Raw genomic sequence first — 18,342 nt, 5'->3', positions numbered from 1 at the left:
GAACGAAATTTAGGAAAACACAGTGTCATAAATGGATCTATATAACGTACGAATACCTTCGCCAAGAATAGGCATTCAGTATGAACTGTTATACCATAAATTTCCATTTTTTTCTTGATCGCTGCAACACATCAAGTTTCGTATGCATGCATGCCTGAATGACATTATAATGTTAAGATAGAGATTCTGTATAAATACAGACATTGTAACAATCGATGATATAAAAAATTACATTCAACTTATTATAGACATGGAAAGTGTCACAGCTCAGAATGTGCTGCTCTTCTTGAATCACCCAAGCATACTCGTCAGTAGAACGCTAAAGCGACACTGTTCTTACCGTGGCGAATCGTGAAGTAGCCTACAACAAAACTGACACGACTTCCCTGAACTGGACAAATTGCGAGATCAGTATGTGATGTTTTTCTGCATATTGGGGCACTTCGCACGTATTTTTGAGTGTCTTAAACTAAAAATTTGAGTTTTTTTACATAAGCCACTTTTCTTGCTGGGGTGGGATGTGTTGGGCGACAGGATTTTTTTAGTGTGTAACACGTTTCGTATTATCGAGAAATAGGGGAGAAAGGATCACGGGGATGATACAGGATTAATATTCTCAAACTCTAGGATTTAACCTGAAGGGAAAGCGTGCACTTTACGAACATCTTACTGTGCACACACGCCGTGCGTTAAATTGTGAATGTCTGTATGTATTACGGGCATAATACGTCGCTATTAAAGGTTAACCTGTCGTAAGCCGAATGGGGACGAAGATCGGCGGCCACTTTAGTATTTCACAAGAGCAATAGATTACGTACCTCGCTTGCGTTTCTGTCATTTCACTGCCATCCATAGCTGCTGAAATCCACAATATGACGTACCGTATAGAGTACAAGCTGTCATCACCGTAGAGTTATCCATTTGACAACGATTTATTCGTCGTAGACGCAAGCTACCTTTAGGTGAAAGGCATCTAACACAGATATTTTGCTTGTACCCTTAACGAAACGCCGAGCGAGGTGGCGCAGTGGTTAGACACTGGACTCGTATTCGGGAGGACGACGGTTCAATCCCGCGTCCGGCCATCCTGATTTAGGTTTTCCGTGATTTCCCTCCATCGCTCTAGGCAAATGCCGGGATGGTTCCTTTCAAAGGGCACGGCCGATTTCCTTCCCCATCCTTCCTTAATCCGATGAGACCGATGACCTCGCTGTCTGGGCTCCTTCCCCCAAAACCAACCAACCAACCTTAACGAAACTTTTTGAATGCTTTAGTGTCAGGTGCTTTATATTTAAGTGACATAATATTTCCCCGTATTCTTGTACTTTCTCACAGAGGCAGTTATTGTTCTGATTAGGCCAGCCACAGCGCTTATGCGCAAGTGTGTTCGTAAATATGTCGAGTTCTGTTCATTTGCTTTCGCGGGATGCTCTCGCTGATCGTACGGACGCACTCCTACTGGCCAGTGCGCCCAGCGACACGCGCGATATCTGGCCGCGGCTCTTAACGATGACAGATTCCATGCGAGTTGCACAATCGGCCGCTAGATGTCAGTGGAACTGTCTCCACGAAGTCGCTCATGCAGAAACGGAGAACAATAACAGACAGTTAAGTCTTCCAAAAATGTTTTCACCTTGTTCACTACCAGAAGAAATAAAATTTCATTTGTCTACTCTGCGATTGTGGTTGTTATTCATCTGTCTGCTTTATTCACGTAAATCTGTCAGCTGTGATATTAATGGCGCCATATCATTAAAAGAAAAAGAAATTAACAGAAGGCTAAACCTATCATTAGTTTTGTTCCAAAATCCGCTAATCGATTCCCGACTGGTATTGGGATTCTTTAAGAGTCTTAACGATACTTTCGCACATTTTATACAGGCAGGGATGTGAACCTCCCTGTGGTTTGCTTAGCTAGGTGCCTGTAAAAATTTATTACATGTGATTAATAGAGCGGAAGACGGAAAATGAAAACGAAATTTTAGTTCAGAATTGCATCGAATATAATTAACATAACAAATATTGAAACCAGTATACCTATGTTCACCTTGTCAGCTACAACTTAGTAATACTTCTCCTTGCAGACAATATTTAACTTGGTTAGTACGATAGCTTGTTCTTACAATTTGAAGTGTCGTGTGAGTTATTATCAGTGCCTCTAACGCTTTACAGAATTCTGAGTACCAAATACTACTAACTAACACTCGTACCTACTCAAAATACATATCTACGTTGATCCTCCAGAGCTACGTAGATCCTATCTGTGTTTCACAGACACGGTGACTCTTAGGACTGTTTTTGCTTTATGTTCTGCTTATCACAGTTCCGTTGTTGGGTAGTTACTTGCGGGACAGCGGTGCTTAAGAGCACGCCTGATCCTGGTCTCCGTCGAAGTACAAAGCAGTAATCACAACTATAATATCTACATGTACATGAATACTCTGAAGATCACACTTAAGTGCCTGGGAGAGGGTTCACCGAACCACCTTTACGATAATTCCAAATTATTCCACACTTGAACTGCGCGCGGAAAAAAACAAACACCCATATCTTTCCCCGCAAGCTCTGATTTTCCTTACTTTGTTGTGATGATCGTTTCTCCCTATGTAGGTCGGCGCTATCAAAATATATAGGCATTCAGAGAAGCAGCTGGTGATTGAAATTTCATGAGAAGGTCCCAGCGCAAGGAGAAACGCCTTTGTTTTAATGATTTCCACCCCAAATCCTGTATCATGTCCGTGACCCTTTCTCCCCTATTTCTCGATAATACAAAACGTGCTGCTCTTCTTTGAACCTCCTCGATAAGCTCCGTTAATCCTATCTGGTAAGGATCCCACAGCGCGCAGCAGTACTCCAAAAGAACACGAACAAGCATATTGTAGACAGTCTCTTTAGTAGATGTTTTGGATCTTCTAAGTGTTCTGCCAATAAAACGCAGTCTTTGGTTCGCCTTTCCCACAACAGTTTCTATTTGTTCTTTCCAATTTAAATTGTTCGTAATTTTAATCTCTAGGTATTTAGTTGAATTTACAACCTTTAGATTTGATTGATTTATAGTGCAACCAAAGTTTAACGGCTTCCTTTTAGCACTTATATGGATGACCTCACACTTTTCGTTGTTTAGGGTCAATTGCCAATTTTTCGGGCATATAGATATCTTTTATAAATCATTTTGCAATTTGTTTTGATCTTCTGATGACTTTACTAGACGCAAAGAACCTAAGACGGCTGCTCAGATTGCGTCCTAAATCGTTTATATAGATAAGGAACTTCAAAGGGCGTACAACACTACCCTGGGGAACGCCAGACATCACTTCTGTTTTACTCGATGACATGTCAATTACTACGAACTGTGACCTCTCTGGCAGGAAATCATGAATGCAGCCACATAACTGAGACGACATTCCATAAGCACGCAATTTGATTACAAGCCGCTTGTGAGATGCGGTGTTAAAAGCCTGCTGGAAATGTAGAAGCCGGCCGCGGTGGCCAAGCGGTTCTAGGCGCTTCAGTCCGGAACCGCGCGACTGCTACGGTCGCAGGTGCGAATCCTGCCTAGGACATGGATGTGTGTGATGTCCTTAGGTTAGTTAGGTTTAAGTAGTTCTAAGTTCTAGGGGACCGATGACCTCAGATGTTAAGTCCCATAGTGCTCAGAGTCATTTGAACCATTTTTGAAATGTAGAAATACGGAATCTAGTTGAAATCCCTTGTCGATAGCACTCAACACTTCGCGCGAGTGAAGAACTAGTTGTGTTTCACAAGGACGATGTTTTCTAAATTCGAGTTGACTACGTTTCGATAGACGTTCTCTTCGTGGTAATTTTTAATGTTGTGACACAATACATATTTCAGAATCTTGCTGCATATCAACGTTAATGATATGGGCATGTACTTTAATTGATTACTCCTATTGCCTTTCATGAATAGTGGTGTGACCTGTGCAACTTTCCAGTCTTTCGGTTCGGATCTTTCGTCGAGCTAGCTCCGACAATATCTATTTCTACGTTACTCATGTTGGCGGCAGCTGTTCTTGATTCAGATTCGTGAATACACCATCAACTACATTTAAGTTAAATTAACAAGACATACTATTGCCCTTGCACTAATTTTAAAAGAAGACAGCTTGTCATATTCTTCATACATTTCGTAGATACAATGTTCTTTCCTAATTAATGAATCGGATTTTCTTAAATTTTCAGCGGAACATTTCGGAGGTTTTAGAAAGTGTCACGAGTAGTCGTCATATATTGCATATTGTTTAAATATTGCCATGTAGTTCGTTTATCAAATGCACGATAATTCAATCGTGTTAACATGCGACTCTTCTCAGTGTGATACGACTGGTTTTGTATATTTGTCAATATATTCAAGAGGGACGTTCATGGATTCACTGATTTTGTACCGAAGATTACGTGTGTCATCTATGATGCACAGGCAGTAGTTATACAGTGAGACAAAGAATCCAACAAAAGCCTTAAAGTAGCTTTATAGCAGCTTTGTCTATTTACGTAAGTGACCTCTGTTATCTGTAAACGAGACGGAAGTGCTCAGGCGGAAACCCGGGAAGAAGGGCACTTCCCCATCGTTAGACATTTCAGACGCCAACAACGCATCTCCGGCTTGGACACTGTTCGTTGTGGCCAACGTCACGACACTCCGACGCAGTGGGTGACAGTAGTGACTTAAAACGAAACAATAATAATTATTATTGATAACACAGACAAACGAGCGAGGTGGCGCAGTGGTTAGCACACTGGACTCGCATTTGGGAGGACGGCAGTTCAATCCCGCGTCCGACCATTCTGATTTACGTTTTCCGTGATTTCCCTAAATCGCTTCAGGCAAATGCCGGGAAAGGGCAAGACCGACTTCCTTCCCCATCCTTCCCTAATCCTATCAAACCGATGACCTTGCAGTTTGGTCTCCTCCCCAAAATCAACCCAACCAACGCAGACAAACGAAAACGGTAGAACTGATATTGTCCTTTTAATTACAGAGTAATTATTATTGCATATACACTGACCAGCCAGAACATTATGACCTACTTCTCAATAACCCGTATGTCCACCTTGGGCCGGCCGGTGTGGCCGAGCGGTTCTAGGCGCTTCAGTCTGGAACCGCGCGACCCCTACCGTCGCAGGTTCGAATCCTGCCTCGGGCATGTATGTGCGTGATGTCCTTAGGTTATTTAGGTTTCAGTAGTTCTAAGTTCTAGGGGACTGATGACCTCAGATGTTAAGTCCCATAGAGCTCAGAGCCATATGAATCATTTTTGTCCACCGTTGGCACGGATAACAGCGGCGACGCGCCGTGGCATGGGAGGTAGGTCGCTGAAGGGAGTCGGCATCACATCTGCACCCACAAGTCACCTAATTCCAGTAGGAGGGTGGTAGGGTGGGGGGAAGCTCTAACGCCACGTCCAATCACATCGCAGTTAAGTTCGATCGGGTTCAGATCTGGCGAGTTGGGGGGGGGGGGGGGCAGAACATCAATTGGAACTCGCCCCTGTGTTACTTGAATCCATCGCACTCCTGGCCTTATAACGTGGCGCATTATCTTGTTGAAAAATACGACTACCGTCTGGAAACTTGATCTTCATAAAGGAATGTACGTGGTCTGCAGCCAATGTACGGTACTCCTTGGCCATCATGCCGCCTTGCACAAGCTCCACCGGACCAGTGGATGGCCACGTGAATGTTCCCCGCCGCATAATGGAGCGGCCGCCACCTTGTCTCCGTCCCGGAATATGAATGTCAAGTAACTGTTCCCTGACCGAGCGAGGTGGCGCAGTGGTTACACACTGGACTCGCATTCGGAAGGACGACGGTTCAATCCCGCGTCCGGCCATCCTGATTTAGGTTTTCCGTGATTTCCCTAAATCACTCCAGGCAAATGCCGGGATGGTTCCTCTGAAAGGGCACGGCCGACTTCCTTCCCCATCCTTCCCTAATCCGATGAGACCGATGACCACGCTGTCTGGTCTCCTTCCCCAAACCAACCAACCAACCAACTGTTCCCTGGAAGACGACGGATTCGCGCCCTCCCATCGGCATGATGGAAAAGCTACCTAATTCCACGCAACGCTGTGCCACTGCGCCAACGTCCAGTGCCGATGGTCATGTGCCCATTTCAGTCGTAGTTGCCGGTATCGTGGTATTAATATTGGCATATGCAGGGGTCGTCTGCAGATCCCCATCGTTAGGAGTGTTCGGTGCACTGTGTGTTCAGACACACTTGTACTTTGCCATGCGTTAAAGTGTGGTGTTAGTACTGCCACAGTTTGCCGCCTGTCCTGTTTTACCAGCCTACGACGTCCGACATCGGTAATACGGGGTGGCCGGCCAATCCCACGACGTCTGGACATGGTTTCACCTTATGTGAATGTAGGCTTTCCCGGTGTATACTGCTGATGAAATCTTCTCGGACTTCCATCCGGGTAGCTGCGTCGAAAATCCGCGACATTTCGATGAGTGTCATTCTCATCATCTTTGCCAGAAGTGATGAGAATGACACTCATCGAAACGTCGCTGATTTTCGACGCAGCTACCCGGATGGAAGCCCGAGAAGATTTCAGCAGCATGGTTTCACCTTGTTTGCATTACGTCCTGAATACAGTCACCACAGCACTCCTCCAACACCCGACAAGTCGTACAGTTTTCGAAATGCTCGTGACGATCGTACGTACCATTTCAGTTTGCCCTCGGTCAAACTCAGATAAATCGCGCGCCTTCCCCATTCTACACACGGACAGCACTACAAGATGCACGATGCACCGTGTGTTTGACCAGCAGTCATTCAGATGCTGCTTTCACCTGGACTGGTTTGTATCGACAGTAAGCCAGTGGTCATAATATTCTGGCTGGTAAATGTATCCACACATATACTCGCTGATATCCACATCTCCGAAGACCTCTATATTACGGGATGGTATCCGAAAGTCCTCGAAACATAGTAATTAAAACTGTGACATCTTACCCAAATCCGGTTCTGCATCATCACCTTCAATCTAGTTCTCTTGGAACGAACACTCCGATCCCAGTGTTTCTACCAGTTTTGAAGTGCAGCCTGTAAATGTTTGTTAGGGTGTTTAGCTGTGCGATTCCACTTGAGTCTGCATCAGTATATCATATCTTCACCCTTTCTTCATGTTCGCGTAAGAGAGGTGAAAGAAGTCACACGGAGGCAGATCTGGACAGTAGGGTGATTGGGGAAAGACTGCAATCTTATTTTTGGCCAAAGATTCCTGCATAATGCACGCCGTATACGCGCGTTTTCATGGTGCAGTACCCATTCGTTCTCGCTCACTTCTGTGGATATTTTCTCCTCTTGTTCCACCCCAAACATCTTAGAAAACTGTGATAGAACTCTTCTATCGCCAGTCTGACCAGCAGGGATGAAATGTTTACTCCCGTTAATATATGCATAAAAATATGCTGCAGGTACTTTTGACTTGTCGAGTTTTTTTGGCCAATGTGAAGAAGACTCTTCTGTTGTAACTATTGCTGCTTAGTTTCTCATAGCCATAAACCAGTGTGTCGTCACAACGAAAGTAAGTTCGGTTCGGGTGGTCTAGAAGCAGTTGTTTAAGTTCCGTGCAGGCTTCCACGCGATGCTCCTTCCGATCGTCGTGAACCAGTCATGACAGAAACTTCAGTAGAATCCTTCTCATGTTAAATTCTTTTGACGAAAGATTTTTCACGTGTGCCCAAAGTTATTCTCTTGGGTGCTATGTCTACTATCTTGCACAATCAGAACCCTCAATGTTTGAACGGTTTCCGGTGTGGTGCCAGTAGCCGGACAACCGAAATGGTCGTCAGTGATGTTTACCCTTATTTGAAACGTAGACGTTTTTACAGACGTTGTCTCCGTCCGCACAAGCCTCGAACATGCGTCGGTACCGATCGACCGCCATGACATCCTTAGCCAAAAGATGTAATCGGATGCGGCTATGGAGATCTGTGGGGTCAGCAAACTGTCTCCCAGCAGCTGTCAGTTTTCTTGACCTGGAGCTGCAACTACTCGGTCGAGTAGCTCCTCAATTGGCATCGCGAGGACTGAGTGCACCCCGCTTACCAACAGCGCACGGTAGACGCGTACCGTCACCCACTCAATTGCTAGCCACGCCCGACGGTGCTCATGTTCGGTGACCTGACGGGAAGGTCGTTGGCTGTCAATACAACGCGCTGCGACTATGCGCAGTGACACAAGGACCTACTCCGACGAACCTAATCCAAATTTTTCTTTTGTTTCCTTCACTGCTTGCTCAATATACAGATTGAATAATATCGGGGAGAGGCTACAACCCATGTGTAGGATAGGCAACATCAAGGACAAAGTGAGCTGATGAGCGACGTGGTTCCGTGGTTAGCGTAAGCGGCTGCGGAACGAGAGGTCCTTGGTTCAAGCCTTCCCTCGAGTGAAAAGTTCAATTTTTTATTTTCAGACAATTATTATCTGTCCGTCCGTTACGTTTTCATCACTTTTTTGGGAGTGACTATCACATCCACAAGAAAACCTAAATCGGGCAAGGTAGAAGAATATTTTTACCCATTCGCTAAGGGTACAAGTTAGGTGGGTCAACAACATATTCCTGTCATGTGACGCACGTGCCGTCACCAGTGTCGTATAGAATATATCAGACGTGTTTTCCTGTGGAGGAATCGGTTGATCTATGACCTTGCGATCAAATGTTTTCAGTTCCCATTGGAGAGGTACGTCCTTTCGTCTACTAATCGCACGGTTTTGCGGTGCGGCTGCAAAACACAGACACTAAACTAAACTAATTACAGTGAATAGAGACGTCAATGAACGAACGGACAGATCATAAGTTTGCGAAGATAAAAAAAGTAAACTTTTCACTCGAAGGAGGACTTGAACCAAGGACCTCTCGTTCCTCAGCCGCTCACGCTAACCGCGGGACCACGGCGCCCCTTAGTCTACATTGTCCTTGATGTTGCTTGCCTTGCACACGGACTACTCAGTTTGTATATTTTGCTTATTTTTTGCATAGTTCCACACAACTTCTTCCTGTTTTCTCGATTGATCTGTGTCCCGTTTTTCAAGGCCTATCCATAAGTCACGGCTGCAAAATACTAACGCGAATTTGAACTATACCCTGGAGATATATCTTCAGGTCATATAAAACTAATACTTCATGTGCCGCCCGCATCCCGTGGTCGTGCGGTAGCGTTCTCGCTTCCCACGCCCGGGTTCCCGGGTTCGATTCCCGGCGGGGTCAGGGATTTTCTCTGCCTCGTGATGGCTGGGTGTTGTGTGCTGTCCTTAGGTTAGTTAGGTTTAAATAGTTCTAAGTTCTAGGGGACTGATACCCATAGATGTTAAGTCCCATAGTGCTCAGAGTATAAAAAAAAAAATAAAAAAAAAAAAAAAAACTTCATGTGCCATGACTTCGAAGGTGCAAGGCGCATAAAAACATGTGACTCCTCAGTAAAACCATGGATAAACCGGCATTTGAGCATCCGAAGCGAACCGTGCATGGTCAGTGAAGCATCTGCAAAACTCTGTCAAAAGACGAGCTTTTAGCTGTGGTTGCGCGACCTGTAACTTTATGTGCGGTAATTTATTAATCGTTGCTACTGGGACACCACAGTCATAAATACGTTTTGCAGTGTAATGACATAGCGTCGTGGTTAGCGTGAAACCATGAGGCGTAAAAGATCGAAGCTTGCCGGGACTGTAACTCAGTGTGCTTGGTCAGAGAGCTGGCTGCTCTCTGTAATTATTATTATAACAAATAGTAAAAAGATCTGGTGAAGGGTTCAAAGATGAAATTCAACGGATGTCGTGCGAACGTCCGCCACGACCAAATGCAACGGAAAAAAGTTCGAATCTCATCAAGTGCAGTGAATATTTTTATTTTTCTAACTCTAATGGACAGTGTCTTGAAAGGAGGACATAAGATGAACATCAACAAAAGCAAAACGAGGATAATGGAATGTAGTCGAATTAAGTCGGGTGATGGTGAGGGAATTAGATTAGGGAATGATACACTTAAAGTAGTAAAGGAGTTTTGCTATTTGGGGAGCAAAATAACTGATGCTGGTCGAAGTAGAGAGGATATAAAATGTAGACCGGCAATGGCAAGGAAAGCGTTTCTGAAGAAGAGAAATTTGTTAACACCGAGTATAGATTTAAGTGTCAGGAAGTCGTTTCTGAAAGTATTTGTATGGAGTGTAGCCATGTATGGAAGTGAAACATGGACGATAAACAGTTCGGACAAGAAGAGAATAGAAGCTTTCGAAATGTGGTGCTACAAATGGTTCAAATGGCTCTGAGCACTATGGGACTCAACTTCTGAGGTCATTAGTCCCCTAGAACTTAGAACTAGTTAAACCTAACTAACCTAAGGATATCACACACATCCATGCCCGAGGCAGGATTCGAACCTGCGACCGTAGCGGTCTCGCGGTTCCAGACTGCAGCGCCTAGAACCGCACGGCCACTTCGGCCGGCTGTGGTGCTACAGAAGAATGCTGAAGATTAGATGGGTAGATCATATAACTAATGATGAAGTAATGAATAGAACTGGGGAGAAGAGGAGTATGTGGCACAACTTGACAAAAAGAAGGGACCGGTTAGTAGGACATGTTCTGAGGCATCAAAGGATGACCAATTTAGTATTGGAGGGCAGCGTGGAGGGTAAAAATCGTAGAGGGAGAGCAAGAGATGAATACAGTAAGCAGATTCAGAAGGATGTGGGTTGCAGTAAGTACTGGGAGATGAAGAAGCTTGCACAGGATAGGGTAGCATGGAGAGCTGCATCAAACCAGTCTCAGGACTGAAGACCACAACAACAACAACAACAACAACAACTCTAATGAAAAGATTTTATCCTTTTTATTCAACTAATTGTTGTAAATACTTTGCTGCGTAATTTTTACCATCGTTTTGACGTTTTATTTGCTGTTATTTTTCTTTCTATCATTTTTCTTTCGTTTGGAATATGCTTATGTTGCCATTAATCTGCAACCAGTTGCCAGCCAGAACTGCTCATCGGTTGGTAACGCGGCATCACGTGCAGCCAGTGTTACGATAGTTTCAGGTAAGCAATGACAGCGAGAAATTACAGTTTTCTTTTGCCGCTAAAACAGAAATTTTGCTGCTGAAGATGACTATGCAAAAAAAAAAAAAAAAAAAAAAAAAAAAAAAAAAAAAAAAAAAAAAAAAAAAAATTGTTCGAATGGCTCTGAGCGCTATGGGCCTTAACTTCTAATGTCATCAGTCCCCTAGAACTTAGAACTACTTAAAACTAACTAACCTAAGGACATCACACACATCCATGCCCGAGGCAGGATTCGAATCTGCGACCGTAGCGGCCGCGCGGTTCCAGACTGTAGCGCCTAGAACCACTCGGCCACCCCGGCCGGCGGCTATGCAAATAAATATAGTATGAAGTCTTGGTTTTGTTTGTAGGGGTTAGCGTTAATCGCCCTTAACAAAGGTGTCGTGATTTTAGTTCTGTCGCAGACCTGATCGCCTTTTTGGCTCTGAGCACTGTGGGACTTAACATCTATGGTCATCAGTCTCCTAGAACTTAGAACTACTTAAACCTAACTAACCTAAGGACATCACACAACACCCAGTCATCACGAGGCAGAGAAAATCCCGGTCCCCGCCGGGAATCGAACCCGGGAACCCGGGCGCGGGAAGCGAGAACGCTACCGCACGACCACGAGCTGCGGACTGATCGCCTTTTTCTCGCGTACATTGCACATTGTGGCTAGGTTAGGACATGAGTTTAAATTCAGGGCTACAAAACCCGCCGTCTGCCTCAGTTCAGTCACTGGTCACTTAAAATTAGCTGTCGTCAGAGCACCTCGCATTTCCGCCGTACCTCGCGGCGACCGCTTCCAGCACTGGTCCGTCTTACACTTTTGACGGCATTTGTGTACTGACCAACCGTGTATGTGTGTCGCCTGTAGCCCAGCGGTAGCGAGCAGCGGACGTGGTAGCACTGTAGTGGCAAGTGACAGACGCCTACTATCAACTAATTTTGTTTGGATTACAGTAACAATAAGCGCGCAAGATTCATCTCCTGGATACTTTCGTGTGAAGTTGAGTTGATGCTCTCGTCTGTGTCCCTTGTGTACGACAGTGGCGTTTCTGTCCCTACCCCTAACCTGTTATACGAGTGGACAGACGGGAATGAAGTGGTACAGCCCCCAGGTGACAGCGCGGCCGTCCGCTTGCGCAGCGGCGACTGAAGTTGCGCCGGCCGCAGGTGTCTGCTCAGCTGCACTGCTCGGCCACGGCGCGGCGCGCGATTCGTCTGCGGCCGCGCTGTGGGCACGTGCGCACATTACGGGCCACCGCCGCTCGCCGCGTCCTTCTGCAGCCCAGCACTTACCTCCGCACGTGACCGAACAGGCGCACACCTCCTCCTCCCCCTTTGTCTCCACCCATATCACTGGCACCTGCCATCCGGGCTCAGGTCAGGTACGGCCGCTACGACTGACAAGGGGAGGCCACGACGTTTGGAACGCGGATTTACTGCAAACTTCGTACACTCGTAGTACTCCATGAAGACAACAAAATGTGTAAGCAGTAGCGCGCACTTCTCAAGCGTTACTGAGAAAATGGAAAGATAATTTCGGTCCTCCAGTATATATACCTGCGAGTGGACGTTTTTACGAGGAAGCTGCGGCAGCCGAGTGACAGTCGGCACGGTAGCTCAGCGTGTTCGGTCAGAGGGTTACCTGCCCTCTGTAATAAAAAAACTGAGTTCACCGATCAACAATGAACTAAAACGGGTGTCTTACGACGTCCGCCCCGAGCAGATAAAAGAAAAAGTGGTTGGCGTTCAAGCCCCGTAATTGCTGGCTCGATAGATCAAGTCCCGTTCGTCAGCTTCTTTTTTTTATTGTCAACACAGTCATTTTCTTTACTATTTACATTACAATTGATACAATGGGAAAAATACGTGTAATCGGACGAACTTTTATTAAATTTACCATTTTATTTGGCTGTCTACAAATTTTTATTATCACAAATAATATAATTGTAACATAAATAGTAAAGAAAATGACTGTGTTGAAAATAAGAAAAACTGACGATCGGGACTCGATGCAGCGATTATGGTGCTTCAACGCTAACCACTCGGCTGCCGCAGCTTTATGGTAAAAATGGCCACTCGCAGATATATATTTCACAACCGAAATTATCTTGCGATTTTCTCAATAACGCTTGAGAAGTACGCGCTACTGCTTACACATTTTGTTGTCCTCATGGAGTACTACGAGTGTACGAAGTTTGCAGTAAATCCGCGTTCCAAACGTCGTGGCCTCCTTTGGTCAGATTTAGTTGTAAGAGAGGCCAGTGGACGACCAGTCAGAAACGGAACACATATCAAGCATAAAAATAGGAAGAAGGTGTACTGAATTTTTGACGAAAAAAAAAAGCGAGATAGAAACAGTGAACGGTCCAAGCTCATCAAGTGCAACACTGAGCTAAAAATAAGATTGGACTGCTAAGCAGGCGGGCCGTGTTCAAAACTCCCTCACGCCTTCCTTTTATAATTTTTTTCGCTGTTGGCTGTATTCAGATTTGTGTTTGTATCGTTTGCAACAGCGAGGTGTAAGCAAGATACCTGTAATGAAAGTTGATTCTGCACAACTACTCTATTAGCAACCGAAAGAAAGTGACTTGCGAATGGAACCGCAAGGCTTTGCTGCTTCGAAGACAAGGCGACAAGCCAACCGAATCCTCCACCAGAAAACACGTCTGGCGTGTCATACACGGCATTAGCGACAATGCGTATGTCATATGATAAGACCTAAATTGTATGCTTGGTGAGTGAGTGAGACATATTATAAGGCCGAAACTATACGCCTGGTGAGTGAGAGGGGTTGGGTTGATTTGGGGGAAGAGACCAAAGAGCGAGGTCATCGGTCTCATCTGATTAGGGAAGGGTGGGGAAGGAAGTCGGCCGTGCACTGTCAGGGGAGCCATCCCGGCAGTTGCCAGAAGCGATTTAGGGAAATCAGTCACGGAAAACATAAATCAGGATGGCCGGACGCAGGACTGAACCGTCGTCCTCCCGAATGCGAGTCCAGTGTGCTATCCACTGCGCCACCTCGCTCGGTGAGTGAGTGATGTATGCCTCCTGGTCCGATTTAGGTGTTAGTATGAATGTGAACACTCCCAAGGAAAATACGAAATCAAAATAGTTTGTCATATAAGCTGCAACAAATGAACTCAACAGTTTCACAATCACACAGTTTCCCCGCGCTCTGTTGAAACATTTGTTATTATCGTTTTTGAACTTGTGTTCCGTTTTGGGAGTTTTGACTGCTGAATTTTTTTGTAGCAACATATTTCACATCCGTTTATTTGTTGTTTTCATTCCGTGCGACGTCTATGTCGTATCTCGTCTGGGGTTCAAATGGCTCTGAGCACTACGGGACTTAACATCTGTGGTCATCAGTCCCCTAGAACTTAGAACTACTTAAACCTAACTAACCTAAGGACATCACACACATCCATGCCCGAGGCAGGATTCGAACCTGCGACCGTAGCGGTCACGCGGTTCCAGACTGAATCGCCTGGAACCGCACGGCCACACCGGCCGGCGTATCTCGTCTGCTCTCACTATTCATCACACTTACTTGCGGGGGTAATTTATTCTTTCCACGTCATTTATGTTCTATAACCAATGTGTAGTATGACAGCTGCCAAGACTACGGAAAATGAACAAACATTTCAATGACCGCACGGTCAGTTCATAAACTGTGAAAGAAAATAAAAGGCACGTTGGGGTTTAGAAGCCAGATCGCCCGCTTGGCAGTTAAACACCGTGATCACTTTTTTTTATCTCATTTTATTCTTTGCGCCTCTTTGGGAGCGGACGTCCCATGACATCCGTTCAAGTGGCTTGATGGCTGTAGCACTTTACTCACTTGTTAAGCTTGGACCGTTCACTGTTTGTATTTTGCTTTTTTCTCATAGTTCAGTACACCATCTTCCTGTTTCGGTGTTTGATCTGTGTTCAGTTGTTGACGGGCAATCCCAGGGGCGGGCAGGAATCCTGCACGTGTGCGATGCACTTGCACGCGTGCAGTTAACAGGTGTTCCGCGTGCACACAGGGGCAAGCTGGCCACCCGCTTACCTCCCCTCCCCACCATACCTTCTGTCCACTCCTTCCTCTGTAATGCGTTTTGTTTTTCTAGCTTGCTTTATTGAATGACGGAATAAGGTTAGCAGGAGTGCTTGAAATAAATCATGGTTTGAAAGAGTACCTATTAACTACGATACGTTTTATTTAATTATCACAGGTGGAGTTCACAATACGTTTAATATCTGGAACAAAATTTCTGCATACAGACAAACGCAAACAGTTACGTAAATTTTCATCACTTATGTTTGCTCTTAACCGAGGCTTATTAATTCAGCAAATGGTTTTCTAGCACTCACTATATTAAGCGCAATTTTATAGCTTGCACGTACCGCTGGGCTATTATTGTTGTCGTCCTGCAAAATTGAAAACAGTGCTCCATAAAATGTTAAATCAGGTAGATGAGAGACATGACGAGAGAAAGTCGCAGATCTCTCGAGACAACGGCAACTAGGACAGATGCATCTAATATCGTCAGGTCGCTCTTCTTAAGCTCAGTCAATTTCCCCATCCGCTCAGAATGCGACAATAAATTGTACTCGTCCTTGTGAAATTTATTATAATGGCCTTTAATACTAAACTTCCGCTGACCAGGGAGAATACTGTCACATATTAAACATTTCGAATTTTCACGTCTTTCACAAAGAAAAAATGATTCTCCCATTACTTTTTAAAAGATATTAAATCTCCACGTCTCCGTTTCCTTGATTCACTCTGCATTTTCCGGTTCTTCAAATACAAGGTTCACTACGTAGTGGTCGCTTCGCATCAACGTCCGCGGCTTAGCTTTGTACTACACTGCCGCAACGTGCCGGCTGTCGCCAGTGCCCCATTCGACGATTGCACGCGAGCAGCACACGTGCAGCGCTGTGCGCTCACGAGCCGCGTGCAACGTTTGCCCGCCTCTGGGCTATCCAATGAGCTATCTTACCACTACATCTGAGTGGGATGCGAGGGGAACCAAATCTGAGTGTGATGGGAGGGGAGGTTCCCTTGAGAGGAACTGCCCCAGCGGGCAGAACGTCACTACACTCTTGTCTGAAAGAACAGTCACGGTTGACGGCCCACAGACGTACGAAACAATTCGAAATTAATGCGAATTGCGAATTTCGAATTGCGAATTGCTTCACATCAGCTGTATTAGGTATAGCTGCACTACCCAGTAGTAACATATGAAAATTTGTTCCAGACTGGGCCTCGAACCCGGGTTTCCCTCCTATCGCGAGCGGCCCCCTTAAACACCTCGACCATCCGTGCACGCTCCCTGAACTGATGCAAACTTTCGTCCTGAAGAGGTCTGGAGAGCGAGCTCAGATAGCTTGAGTGGTTAAGGCGACCGCTCGCGATAAGGAGGTAATCCAGGTTCGAGTCCCCGTCTGGCACAAATTATCATATGTCAATTTTGGTTAGTAGATCTATACCTAACTCACTTGATGTGAAGCAATTCGCGTTCAGCGAATTAAACCGAGCGAGGTGGCGCAGTGGTCGACACTGGACTCGCATTCGGGAGGACGACGGTTCAATCCCGCGTCCGGCCATACTGATTTAGGTTTTCCGTGATTTCCCTAAATCGCTCCAGGCAAATGCCGGGATGGTTCCTCTGAAAGGGCACGGCCGACTTCCTTCCCCATCCTTCCCTAATCCGATGAGACCGATGACCACGCTGTCTGGTCTCCTTCCCCAAACCAACCAACCAAATCAGCGAAGTAATTTCGGATCATAACAGCAATTAGATGAACTATCGCCCAATGGTACTGTTGAGCACTGTTTGTAAGTTCCTTGAAAGATTTCTGTGCAATTGGATTAGTTCAGTGATCTTTCAGAATCTTCCCATTGCGCAAGATGGATTCCCACCAGGACGGCCGTGCGCTAATCAGCATCCTGCAGACAGAGCGAGAATCTCGGTCATTCAAAGGTGCATTTCACAGTACAGCTACCAGTCTTATCTTTAGCGCGATACCAAATGTAGCAGAAAACATAAGTTGCTTTCGTTGTTCTAAGTGCAGCATATGACACAGTACGGAGGCATGGATTGCTTTATAAAATGTTACAACTCGTCCCATGCAGGTGGACAACAAAACTAACTGACAACATGTTAGTCCGGATGGCGTTACTGTAACTGCAGGAAAAGATATTAGCTGTCCAAATGTATTGAATAATGACCTACCACAGGGATCTGTATTTGCTCCTCTCTTGTTTGATTTATATGTATCTAATTCCCCCAACACACTCCGGAAGGTTTGGCTACGCGGACGACTGAGCAATAGCTATACAATACAAAACTTTTAAAACAACTGAAAAAATCCTAGCAACCGATCTAGAGATCTTAAGCTGCTGGCAACAAAAATTGCCTCAACTATGCCCGAACTGCTCTGCGACCGAAAGGGCCATGGAAGACGTGCAGACACTCAACGGAAGTGGGGCAGATTTTCCTTCAACTTCGTGTGACTGTGGTGTGGAACGAAAGGTAGTTGCTCATGTTGTATCAACATGTCTTCTTTCGAAGATTTCCTGACAGCGACGAATGGTTGTGAAAGAATACATAAAAGACCTTGATATATAGCTGCTGTCATTTGTGTTATTTTACGCTGGAGAGCTGTGTTCGAATGTTGACATGTAGCAATTGTGTAATCGTTGTGTATGTACTGCCATACGATAAATAAAATAATAGTACCTCATTAAATGGCGCATTTTTACCACACAAATGTGATTAATGAGATATCCGGTACAGATATCACATTGATACGAAAGCCACATTTAACCTTTTTTTTTTATTTTTTTTACAAATAATATGAAAGGCAAACAAACCGCTTTACTGTTCCTTAATTGAAGAACTGAAAACAAGCAACAACATCGTCCAAAAGCTATGTGATACAATCTGGAGAGCATCGGCATCAACCACACTTTCCTCTGCTCTGAGCTGAGCCTTGTCTTCTCAACCACTGAATATTGTGGCCCAGTTTGGCTAAACAGCCCACATGCACAAAAAAATTAGACATACAATTGAATAACACCATGAGAATGATTTCAGTTGCTATCAAATCAACACCTACGAAATGGCTACCGATACTAATCCACATTCCACGTTCTCAGTTGCGTTGCATAAATGTTTTCACGATCCAGTGCAAAAAGATCGTGGATAGTACGAGATCCGTCGAGATATTGATGATGAAAATCATAAAAAGACTCCGCTCTCGACGATCACAAA

Source organism: Schistocerca serialis, chromosome 6 (genome assembly GCF_023864345.2).
Source record: "Schistocerca serialis cubense isolate TAMUIC-IGC-003099 chromosome 6, iqSchSeri2.2, whole genome shotgun sequence".
Lineage (NCBI taxonomy): Eukaryota > Metazoa > Arthropoda > Insecta > Orthoptera > Acrididae > Schistocerca > Schistocerca serialis.
Note: the sequence above shows the minus strand (reverse complement) of the source record.